Genomic DNA, 12,676 nt, shown 5'->3' on the forward strand with positions numbered 1-12,676 from the left:
AGGGGCGGCAGCCCCTGAGAAATTTTTTTTTGCCATTTTTCATTGATGAAAATCGACATTGTAATAAAACCCTAAAAAGGCCGACTTTGTTTGTTGCCCTAAAAATGCATGTTGTAAGTGGCTGGGATGCTTAAGGCATTGTAAGGTTGATGTACTATTTTTTCTAGATAATAAGAAAGATTGGACGACTATGTATGGTGGACGTAACCCATTCTGGGTGAACCACATTAAATCTATGTGTTATCTGTGTTCTGTTTTATTTCTTTATCTTTTGTATTTAAATCTGCATATAATTGTTAGTTCATATTTGCTTCGGATCTGCTTGAAACCCTAACACTAGGGTCTCTAAGAATTCGCTTTACTTGAGGAATCCCTTGACCTTGCCCAATCCACCCACCAATGAGTTGCAATGCTACTCCAAAGGTCTCACCTACTCATGAGACTCAACTTCCCTTACTATGGCTAATAAGGGCTAATCTTTCTCTACACCTTCCAAGGTCTTAGCAAGGTTGTTTCAGGCCTATTTCATGGTCTATCCACCCACTCATGAGCCCCCAAGAGGTTTCAAGATTCTAACCCCTTACCAATTTCAACATTTTGTATTTTTCCTACAAAATAGGGCTACAAAGATTAGGACCAATTAGGCCTCCTAACTGGTCTTCTAGGGCTCCCTATCACAAATGATGCACAAACAATCCAATCTCCCAAAAAGGACTACCATTCATTTGGCAAAGACTCAAGGATTTTGTAGGTTTTAGGCCTCCTAGTGTCTATACTCTATCCTTGGTGGATTTTAAGGGTTTTGAGGGTTTTTGTGAGGGTTTTTAGAGTCTGTCTGGGTCACAGTGAAGGTTTTGTATTCTAGCCACCTTGTTTGGATTGGAGGAGGATCCTCCTTCACACCAATGATGCTTCACTCACTCCTCTGCACTTCCTCCAAAGGATACACTTCCCACTATACAACTTTGGTCTCGAAGACCTTTGCACCAACAGCCATTCCTAACCGGGCACTGTCTAGTCTCGCCTAGGAATGGGTATTTTCTTGGCCTCCTTGCATTTCCAAGGGCCCTAATTGCTTGGGACTATGGTACAAGGTATCCACATCCATTCCCCATGGTTTCATGGTGGTTCCATAATGGGGAATGGAGTCAAGACTTCATTTACTCAAACCGGTCCAAAACTGGGTAGTAAAACAGCAATTCACAAACTATTTACAAACACACTCTACTGGTAAACAAAAAGATAATCTAATCACTCACAATGAAGATATTTACATCCAAGAAGACATTCCACATAGGTTTGATCACAAATCAATCCATTAGTTTTCTCAGCAACTTCATTCAAATAGAATGGTAACTCAAAACAGTCACAGCTAGTACAGTTTGCTTGAGTTGTACAATCTCTGACAACCAACCCTTTAGCTTATGGTTTAAAACATCATATACTACCCATACCTTGGTCGATGTGCCACATTTAAGGTTGTCCATGCAAACCTAATGATTTTGACAACATGGTGGAAAAGTTGCTTGACAACTTTTAAAAGTTGTCATGCAACTTTTAAAAGTTGTCATGCAACTTTTGAGCAACTTTCCCAATGTTGCTCTTCATGACTCCTAGATCCACAATGGGCCAACCTAAGGACACCACCATGATATGAAGGACCCCTAAACACCTCCAGGACACACACAACCTCCATTTTCAAAGCCATCACAATTTTGACTTATGACCCCTAAGATCTCCTCTAGGACTCTACCCAGGACCTATGAGCACTTGGCTCATTATTTTATGTACAAAGGCTTCTAAGAGGCATAAAACCAACAATACAAAGAAAGAGAAGGAGTCTAGAAGGGTGTTCCTGCACCACTTCTCATGTTAAAATCAATCAAAAACATCCCTCGTTCTTGCATTTGTCATCCCTAAGCCACTTTTCTCAGTGATCTAAGAGCAAAGGCATTGGCTTGAGGGACCTTGTGAGATAGAGAACCATGGAACCATCCTTGGGAAGTTGAGTCATTCTTCATGACTCCATAACTTGCACCAAGAAGTCTTGTGGGTGTGTGGACAAGCCTCTTGGAGCTTGATTTTTCATATTTTAAGCCTCATCGACCTGCTTTTCCTGCATACATATTGAAATTCCTCAGAAGGTATGCAACATTTAAAATTTTCAAATTAATGCAATTAACAGCCAAGTCCTCCCCCCTCTCATGTGGCATGTGAAATACAGAAAACAAAATCCACAACAACTCCAAAATGCAGCAAATAGTAATTGGCATGTTTAAAGCATCTATGTCCTCCTCCTGCGTGGTGGAGTGGTGAGTAAAGAGAGCAACATAAAAACTCAAGCAAATGCAATCAACAATCAACAAGACTTCCCTCCTCCCTCACGTGGTTGTTGAAACTTTCAGCCAAATGCAAATTGGCAGGTGAAAATGCAACCCAGCAGTCAGAACATTGCATTAAAGGTCAATGCCTTTTGTTGTGTGGCTTTGCCAAAAGTGGAGACATGCTCCTTGCATGGAGAGTGAAAATGGATAGAGTGCAGAAAGCCTTCTAACAAAGCTAGTTCCTCTTCCTGCATGGTCTAGGTGGAGGGTAATTAAACTCAGAACAAATGCAGAGGGCATGCATTTTATCATTTCTGAGCAAATGCATTGCAATTTCCAGGTGTATTGCAAAACCCTTGTGTAGAACATGGCTGGTGAAGAGGCCATTAAAATTTCCAAGCACATGCACAGTTCCAGGCATATGCTTTTATCCCACATTTGTTGGGGAAGAGAAATATGTGATGTTTAAAAGAAAACTCACACACAAGTATAATGTCAAAGCCTCAAGAGGCTTTTGACACAAGGTGCTGATTGGTGCCCAGGTGGACCCCACGTGCTCGGGCACGCTTCTTGAGGTGACCAAGGAGGCTGACAAGTGGCGACTAGGTGGACCACATGTAGGCATAGATCTCAAGGTAGGCTAATTTTGTAGAGAAGGAGCAAATTAACCAGTGAGCAAGTTGTAGGAGATCCAACGACTGTCGTGACTTCGCGAAGGGGAGATGCTCGTGTGTTAAGCTCTGCAAAATGGTGAAAAACACAGGTGTATCGTGAAGAGTTAACGAGTGAGCAGGTTCAAGGTGATCCAATAGCTCACGTGACTTCGCGAAGGGGAGATGCTTATGTGTTAAGCTCTGCGAAATGGCAAAAAACTTAGGCGGATTGTGAAGAGTTAACGAGTGAGCAGGTTCAAGGTGATCCAATAGCTCTTGTGACTTTATGACCCGAAGATGGTCATGCATTAACCTCTACAGAATGGAAAAAGACAGGTGGCGGGTCAAAGTGGAAAGACAGGCGGTAGGTCCAGGTGGAAAGACAGCTTGTGGGTCCCACTGACATGGCAGTGGCGTGGCGCTGAGGTGGCGACGATGTGGTTGACAAGCAAGCAGACAAGTGGCAGTGACGAGGCATACATGTGGCAGTGATGAGGTGTCATCCGAGGTGGCACCTAGTGGACCCCATTAGCCAATCAGAGGTTGCCACATGGCAGGGTGTCAGGAGCCAAAAATTGGTAAAAATTAAAGTTAAATATATAGTTGAAAACTATATAAAAATTTGAAAAATTTAAATGATTGTGCACACATGAAGAATTAATTTGCCCAGAGGTCCATGTTTGCCCAAAATGGCAAGTGTTATATATCACCGGAAAGCTCTCGAGATGAGGAATGTAGTTATGGTGTTAGTTATGAAAAATATGGGATATTTCAAGAGAAGTTTCCATGAGAAGGAGGAAGGGATTGAAATTCAGTTGGAAAAGAGACACTTGGCAATTTCAGTTGCAGACCTAATCTTTTTCGCTCTCCTTTTTATTCTGATTTTCTTCTCATTGAAAGGGTTCCAAAATTTTGTGAGAAAGGCTCCAAATTTCTTGGTTTCCAATTCTGGGTTTATTTTCAAGGTTGCAGAGTAATGTCTTATTTTCTTGCTATAGGTGTTATTTGTTGCAGGTTCTTGTGTATGTAAGGCATGCACAAATTCGCACAGAAGTTTTCTCTGAAATGTACTTTCATTTTATTCAAATCTGATTCTTATGGAGGATCATGTTTGTCATGAGAAGTTGTGTCTGTGAGTGTAATGCTTGTTTGTTGGTAATATTCAAGGAAGATTTTAAACTCTGTAAGCAAACATTAATGAAATGGGGTTCGTGTTTCTGGATCTGATGTTTTCTGTGGATAAGCTTAGTAATGCATTTTTGCAAGGCATTAGTGCAGGAATATTTCATGATGAAGATGGATTTGCAATGAGTTTTTCATTTGTAGTTTGATGTATGACTCTGTTTCCCTTGGATAAGGCACTGGTCTTGCACATTTTGGGGTTTTCTCAGAGATTTAAAAATCAAATCAGAAATTAATGTCTTTTCTTTATGTTTTGTCGTAATGACCCACCTATCTCAAGCTCCAATGTAGTTGAGAGTCAATGTAAATGTAGCTAGTTTGCAGTACTTTCCTTATTGTTGAGCTATGTTTGATATTTCTGCTTTGATGGTGATGTTGTGTGTGAGTTTAGACTATATTTGAAGTGTATCATAGGTAAACCCGCCTAGGCCTTGCAGAGCCTGAAGAGAAGAAGGCTTAAATATCCTTGTTAAGTTGGTCTAGTTAGTCCTTTGAAATCATAATTGAGGTTGGCTACCTTTCAAATTTGGTTGTAGATTATACTGGTTGTTGATTTTGTTGTTCAACATAAAAAAGAGCCAACACTGATTAGGGTTGATAATGATGAGATAATCCTCTTATATAGAAGATGCTTTAGAAAATGGAGGGATAAGATTAAGAGGTGAAAGAAATAAATGGTCAGCTAGGATTAAAGGGTACGTAAAAGAAATAATAAAATAATGAAGGAGGTAGGTAGAGGAAAATTAAGAGATAAATGATATGTGTCATAGAGGAAAAAGATAAATAATTAAATAAATAAATAAAGATTTGTTTAATTAATATAGGAAGTGGGACCAATTAAATAAATAAAAAATATTTATTTAATTTAGGAGAAAGATAATTTAAATAAATAAAAATATTTATTTAAATGAAAAAAAAGATAGAAAAGGTTAAATGAATTAATTAAATAAATACGGATTTATTTAGTTAATAGGAGACTTAGGAAAAAATAATTAAATAAATAAAGTACTTATTTAATTAAGCATGACAATTTTAGGTGTCTACATTTTTCCCCTCTTTGAGACCATGCAGCTTGTCGCGATGTTTCAAACAAGATAAGATAAAGTAATAAAAATTTTCCCCAAGATGGGAATGATATGCCCCCTCGAGAGATTGGATGAAAATTGCATAAAATCTCTCGATAAGAAAGAAAGGCTAGGAAGAACTGACAAGATAGGGTGACAAAGTCACATAAGAAAATTATATTGACTCAGGAAGCAAGGAACTGACATGACAAACTAGAATTAAGCAACCTATATATAAAGGATCAAAAGAAAAAATCCTCATTGGCACCCATAACACTTAGGAGGTTAGAGCAGAGTAGAGCACCTAGAGAGTAGTCAACAATACAAGAGAGATGGCAGAGAGGATCCACATATTCGATCACGTTCAATGATTCCAACGGCCAGATGACATGGGTAAGCCAGTATGTACCCTAACCTTTCTTTGTAACTTTTCGCATTTATGACACATTTAATGCATTTTAGGAGTAGTTAGACAAAAACATGAAAGCGGTAGTTAGGGAAAAAACATGTCTAGGCTAGGTTTGAGTGCATTTGGGATGAATAGGTACATTTGTATAGGCTAAGGGCATGTATATGTATGTGTAATGGTAATAAAGGTGTGATGAGGAGATCAAGTGGAAAGCTTTACCCTCCTTAAGGAAGGAGTGAAATTTTCACAAAGGATCCTCTTCAACCTCTCACACACATTACATTAAAAGAGGGGGTTGAATTCACTAGATCCAATATCAATGGAAAGAGATTGAATGCTAAGTGAATTGACAATGAATTTGAAAAGTAAAGTAACCCCTCTTTTAGAATGGATGAGTTGAATTAAGAAATTTGAGACTAAGTATAAAGATGGTAAAGAAATGATTATGACTTGAGATAGAAATGCGAGATGAAGTCGTGCACCTGAAATTAGCAGTAAAATATCGAGACGAAGCTCCCCTATAAATTTGAGCAAAAGTTGTTAGGACCTGCAAAGATAGTTGCACACCTGCAACCTACACACATAAAAGAGGAAATGGTTTTGGGATTGGGGGTTCGCCTTTAGGCCAAACCCCATTTTGGAATTAACCAAATGATGAAAAATACTTGCAAGTAAATGAAAGGAAATGACTGAAGTAGAATTCCCCTCAAGAGAGGATGCAATTGAAATGCTGATAGAGTTGTTTGAAAGGATATGTAGAATTGAATGTCAAAAGAGATCTCCACTTCAAAGGTTGAATCCTTGACTTGAATGCAACACCTAGCCTTGAAAGGAGACTTGAGATGCTCAATGGATACTTGAATGGACACTTGAATGCTTGATTTCACTTATGCAATTTTGCTTAGGATTGCAATTTTCACTTATCGAACTTATAAAAATAAGGGGAAAATGTGTCTTATATATTTATCAATTAGGTATATTTGACTGATTTTTTGTCTTAGGTTGAGATAGGGAAACTTTTTTCGCTTCTCATTTGACAAGCCCAATGTAGGATTAATGCAAAGGGGGGCCAAAATAGGGAAAGGATGGGGGTGCCATGCCCATGTCCTGCCCTAATTCAGGACAAGAAGTGGGAATAGGCAATGCAGGATGAAAGGAAATGCATGTTTTGGGAGGTATGAACATGTATCGGGTCTCCAGTCAGGCTTAGGGATTCATTTTGCCAATGTGAAGACCCAAATGTAGTAAAAAATTGTAAGGTCACAATTTTATGATGCTACATTTATCCCCTACATTAGCGGGAGTATAAGCATACACCGATACTACCGATAAAGTACAAGGAAACAAGATTAAAATAATTTTACCACGTCATGGAGGCAAGATACACAAAGCTCCAAGTGGACTAAGGATCTTATGACTTTGATTGACAAAGTAAAAGGGAATATCAAAAGGGAGGAACCATGTTTGCAAGTACTAAGGTTCCCCTCACTATGAGTAATGAAAAAGAAAAGATACCAAAATATTACAAAGTAAGGTCAAGTTCACTAAGTAACTTTAAGTATCAAGAAGGAAAATATGAGTGGAATGTATGCCCCCACGTTAAAGTGATCACACATGCCTTATTGGGAGAGATTTCTTTTAGGTAGGATACACCCAAGAGAGAGAGAGAGGGATAACGTTATCGCAAGGATTTAGCCCCCAATAGAGGAAGAAACCCAAGGATAATGAACACAAAACACAAAGACTGAGGTAGTTTCACTTTCCTCAGGGTCAGTATGTTGTATGATAACTCATGTATATCATGTATATATATGCATAGAATATTCGTCATTCCCCAAAGAAATGAAACTAACTTGGAAGAAAGGGAACACAGGTGTCTTTTGACTCAACATGAAAGAGACCAAAAGAGATCTTAATGATTTACATCGTCCTCAAGTAGACATTATTAGCGAAAATAGAAGAACATGGATACACATAGAAGAATGGTCACCAAAGAGAAAGAAAAGAGAGAGAGGCAGATGATCTATGGTGCTAATGTAGCTAGTCTAGCACGAAATCCACCTCTTGACCTTGCTGATCATTATTTTGAGAAGGAAGGAAACACACTAGAGGAGGGACATCGAGCACAACAAATGGAGCTATCGCAAGATCAAAACAAGGACTATGCTCATGTGATAAGCCACTTTGTTTGATTCTAGGAGCTAGGATTAAGGCTTTTGAAAATTCTACAGATAAATGTTTGTCAATGTCAACATATTCATATTCACTATTAGAAACATTAGGAGTTGTATTGCCATCATGAATAACATTTTCACCTATTTCTTCATCAAGATTTATTAAAAGATAAGCTCTAACATGAATATAAATAAAACCATCACATGTTTTTTGTAGCTTATGATTTGGAGAGTTAGGTTCAACATCTTGCCTAGGAGAAAATAGAATCATGTCAACTGTTGGTGTTTTGGGAGATTCAATAGTTTGAGAAACAAATTCATGAGCTCTATCACAGTGCTTTCATCAACATTCTCTCACACAATGATTCCGTTGAGTCTTAGTGAAAGACTAAGGAGAAGGAGGAATATTCTCATCTTTGGTAGTTGGAGGTTTAGGTTGAGGTCTCTTAGGTTGATCAAGAGGAGAGGCAGGTCTCTTCTCTCTATAAGAACAAGGAGGTAGAATTGCACCATATAAAGAAGGAATGTTTGGTGTAGGAAGTGTTGGCATATGCACACTCCAATGAGACATTGTATGTGATTGAAGGTTTTGTCATTGATGGCAACTTTGCAATCCTATGGCACTGGCAAGGCATTATACCGGCAAAGCATTACACGGCAAGTTAGTGCACCGGCATCAGTAGATCACTCTCTACACTGGCACTCAGGACACCGGCACCGACATAGAAGAAAAGAAGTATATAGGCATAGAGGCCGACAGGATTTTGTTATATTATATTTTGTTTATTATTGTAAAAATGTGTAAGCCGACTTGGCAATTTGTAAAATGACTCTTATATATATAAGAGATCATTGTAGAAATTTGAAATAAAGAGATGTGTAAGCATAAAATAAAATATTAAGAAGACCTATTGTGTGAAATATATGTTAAGAGGTATATGTAAAGAACAGAACAAGAACCGGTCCTGAATCTGGCATTAAAGATGCTATTGTAAAGTAGTACAAATATTGGATTTGTATAATCCTTATTGTAAGTCAGTGAGACTTCCCATTGAGTAGTGAGCTCTAGGCAATTGGCCTTCCTACATGTGCAGGCCCCTATTGTAAGTAATATTCTCTTATTGGCCAGTGAGTGAATATTGTGGATCACAAATCCCACCGAGGTTTTTCCCACACCGGGTTTCCTCATTAAATTCTTGTGTTATGGTGTGTTTTTCATGTGGATGTTCTTGATTCTATTTATTGCATTATTTCTTGCATACCAGTACACTATTATATTATGTTCTACATGTTTTAAGTTAAGAAATTCTAACTACCAGTTAGATACTGATTCACCCCCCCTCTCAGTATCTATGGGATCCCTAACAATTGGTATCAGAGCCTGGTCCTCTATTTTCAAAAGCCTAACAACTTGAGGAAGATCTTGACACCGGTAAAGATGGAAAATATGATGAAGCAACTGGAAGGAGCTCTTTCAGACTATGATGCAGAGAAATTGAAAAATATCAAACTAGAAGATTATTTAAGCGCGGCTCAGGATATCATTCAGGCACTTCAAGAAAATCTTACTATTGCAAGAAATAAGAGAAGAGAACTTTGTGAAAAATTGCAAAATGAGAATGATGAAAAGGAATCACTTAATGATTAGATAAGCAAGTTGAAACAAGAGAACATGACAACAAAAAATGAAATGCAGGATATGACTATGAGATTTTGCAAAGAGATTGAGGATAGGAAGAAGAATGAAGAAGAATTGACCAAAAGATTAAGTGATGCAGCAAATGAGAACACAAGAATTAGCTATGAAAATAACATGTTGAAGACAGATCTGATGCATACTTAGAATGACTCAAATGAACTGATGAGACAAAAAGAAGTCTTAGAAAGAGAACTAGAAATTGCAAATCAACATAAAGAAAAATTCAAGAAAAGCTCAGAGGAACTTGGCACCTTGCTGAAGAATCAAAAACCTAAAGGTGACACTTCTGGAATTGGCTTTGAAGTTGGTGAAAGCTCCGGTACTGCAAATACTCAGGATCACAGCAAACCGGTAAGACAACCTAATGCTTATAAATTCAATGGAAAATGCTTTAACTGTAATAAGTATGGTCATAGTGCAAATGAATGTAGATCTAAAAATTATCAGAATATCAACACACCCACCAGTCAATATTCTAAATGCAACAAAGTAGGTCACAACTTTGATAACTACAGAATGAATGTGAGATGTTATGTTTGTGGAAGATTTGGACATTTATCTAATCAATGCAGAACACAAACCGGCATAGGTTATGGGAAAGCTATTCAGAAGAATAATGTAACTTGTTATGCATGTAACAAGATTGGGCATATTGCTAAATTCTATAGAAGTAAAGGAACACTGGTAGACAACCAAATTTCTAGCTTGAAAGGTAAAGAAAAGGTTGAAGAGGTTAAGCAAGAATTCTCAAAACAATGGATTAGAAAAGCTGATCTAAATATTGGGAATACTCCTCCACTGGTAGAACAAGTCAATGCTTGACCAGCAGGATAGAGTGATGCTTCACCGGCAAGACAGAGTGATGCTTCACCAAGAGGACAAAGCAATGCTCCACCGGCAGGAAGTTCTTCATCTAATTGAAGAAAATTTCCTTAAGGATTTGGCAATCTATTGCTACATGTGTTATTATTCCCTCGGTTAGAGATAAGAAGTTGGAAATTACTTATTATCGGCAAACAATGTTAAGTGAATACTTAACTGACATGCAATTAATGTGGTAGATGGTGAAAAGACACTATAAAATTAAGGTTTTGGCTCCATTTCACTTCACCGAGATTTCAAATTTACGAAGAGCGCAAAGACTCCAAGCTAAGGCATTTCGAGCAACAAGCAAGAACACTCCAAGCAATCATCCATCCTAGGTAGTAAAAGGTATTTAATCATGGCATCCTCCTCTACAATTGAATACATAGAAAACCCTAGTGTTGTTGAAGTGATAAAAAGACCTAGGCCTGTATTTTAGTTAGTTCCTGAGATAGCAAAGAAGGATGATACTGATGCGGAGCATCATGAAAAACCCTTCTTAAACTTCTCAACTCATCTCATTTCTTTTCTTCTTCTTCTCTCTTCATTCTTTCTACTTCTTGTTTCCTCAACTCTTCTTCCTCTCTTTTCTTCTTTCCACCAAACATTAGTTCTTTCCACTTCTTGTAAGCACCTACTATCTCTTTCTAAGATTTTGTTAACTCCATCTTCACCCCTATATCCCAAACCTTTTGCTGGCTCTGATACCACTATGATAGGGAGACAAATGGACCAAACTCAAAGTTAACAATACAAGACCCTTTGAGACTTTACAAACTGCCTCAATGTATTGACAAAGAAAAATCATTGCAAAACTACCACCTTGCTGCCATATTGATAGACCCTTACACAGTCACTCATAACTTTTGCAAATGAACAAATTTATTCGATTTCTCCAATGAAAATCTTTGTAACTTGGTTGTACAAAACATATCCAAAAATCAGAAAAATCCAATGCTGGAAATGTGAGATATGGCTCCCGTATTAGGACTGTATTTTCTGCAACAGTCTGCCCCTAAAATTTCAGACCTTTACTCCCACAATGCACATGCCATCTTGTGCATGGCCTCCTGAAACCAAATCTTATGAAAATATACAATATAATACACCATCATACCCATTTTTGGGGTTAGATCAATTTGAAAATAAAATATACAATATTTTCATGCTCACTATTAACTCTATGGCAGGGATATGACTGTTTTCACAAGAAATTAGACATCTTCACCAAAACAAAACCAAATCACTTCAAACCAAAGCCAAAATAAACTTAGTTAATTATAGAAACATCTCCAACTGTTAAGGAATGAAAACTAATTCATAAAAGCACCATAAAATTGGTATCAGAGCCTATGCCAGGGATATGATTGTTTTCACAAGAAATTAGACTTCTTCACCAAAACAAAACCAAATCACTTCAAACCAAAGCCAAAATAAACTTAGTTAATTATAGAAACATCTCCAACCATGAAGGAATGAAAACTAATTCATAAAAACACTCAAAAAAATGGAAAATCAGACTGTTCTATGTGGACACCTGGAAAATACACATGAAAATCATATTTTTATTGCTTCAAAACTCCAAACCCGATCAAAAAACCTTTACCAACCACCACAAATGATTAAATTTCATCCATTTATAACCCTCAAGGCCTTATAGGTCGAAATGTAACCTAAAACCAACTTATAACTAACTTATGACATCTTTTTTTGCATTCTTGACAACTTTTTGACAACAAAAAGTTGCTCCAAAGTTGTCAAGTTTGACAACTATGTATGTCAACTTGCCAAAACTATATATAAAACTTCTAAAACATTAAAATGGTCATTAGATGACCTTATAAAAATATTTTATCCATCTAAACACACTTCTATCTTGACCTTATAAACATATTTTATCCATCTAAACACACTTCTATCTCAAAAACCCAATTTTAGCCTTTTTTAGGCCTAATTGCTCAAAATGGCAATTTTACACTTTTTGACCATTACATTGCATTTCACTACATTTTATGGCTCACATGACCATGTTACATCATTTAAAGACCTTATAGGTCTTGTTTGTCTTCATTTTTCATCAAATCCTCCATAGGGCCTATCAGTGACCCTGGTCCACCTTGTCTTCCTGGGTGCTCCTGCACCATACTCTCGGGGATAAAAAGAATGCAAGGTCCCTTTGCATGGCTGCCTCCTCTTCCTGGTTTTCCAATTCATTGTAACTTGCATTGTATTCCCTGCAAAAAAATGCACATGCTTTGGCTACTCATGGCACCTCCTCTCAAAAAAATGGTACTCAAGGTAAGCACC

The sequence above is a fragment of the Cryptomeria japonica genome, chromosome 7 (assembly GCF_030272615.1).
Source record: "Cryptomeria japonica chromosome 7, Sugi_1.0, whole genome shotgun sequence".
NCBI classification, from domain to species: Eukaryota; Viridiplantae; Streptophyta; class Pinopsida; order Cupressales; family Cupressaceae; genus Cryptomeria; species Cryptomeria japonica.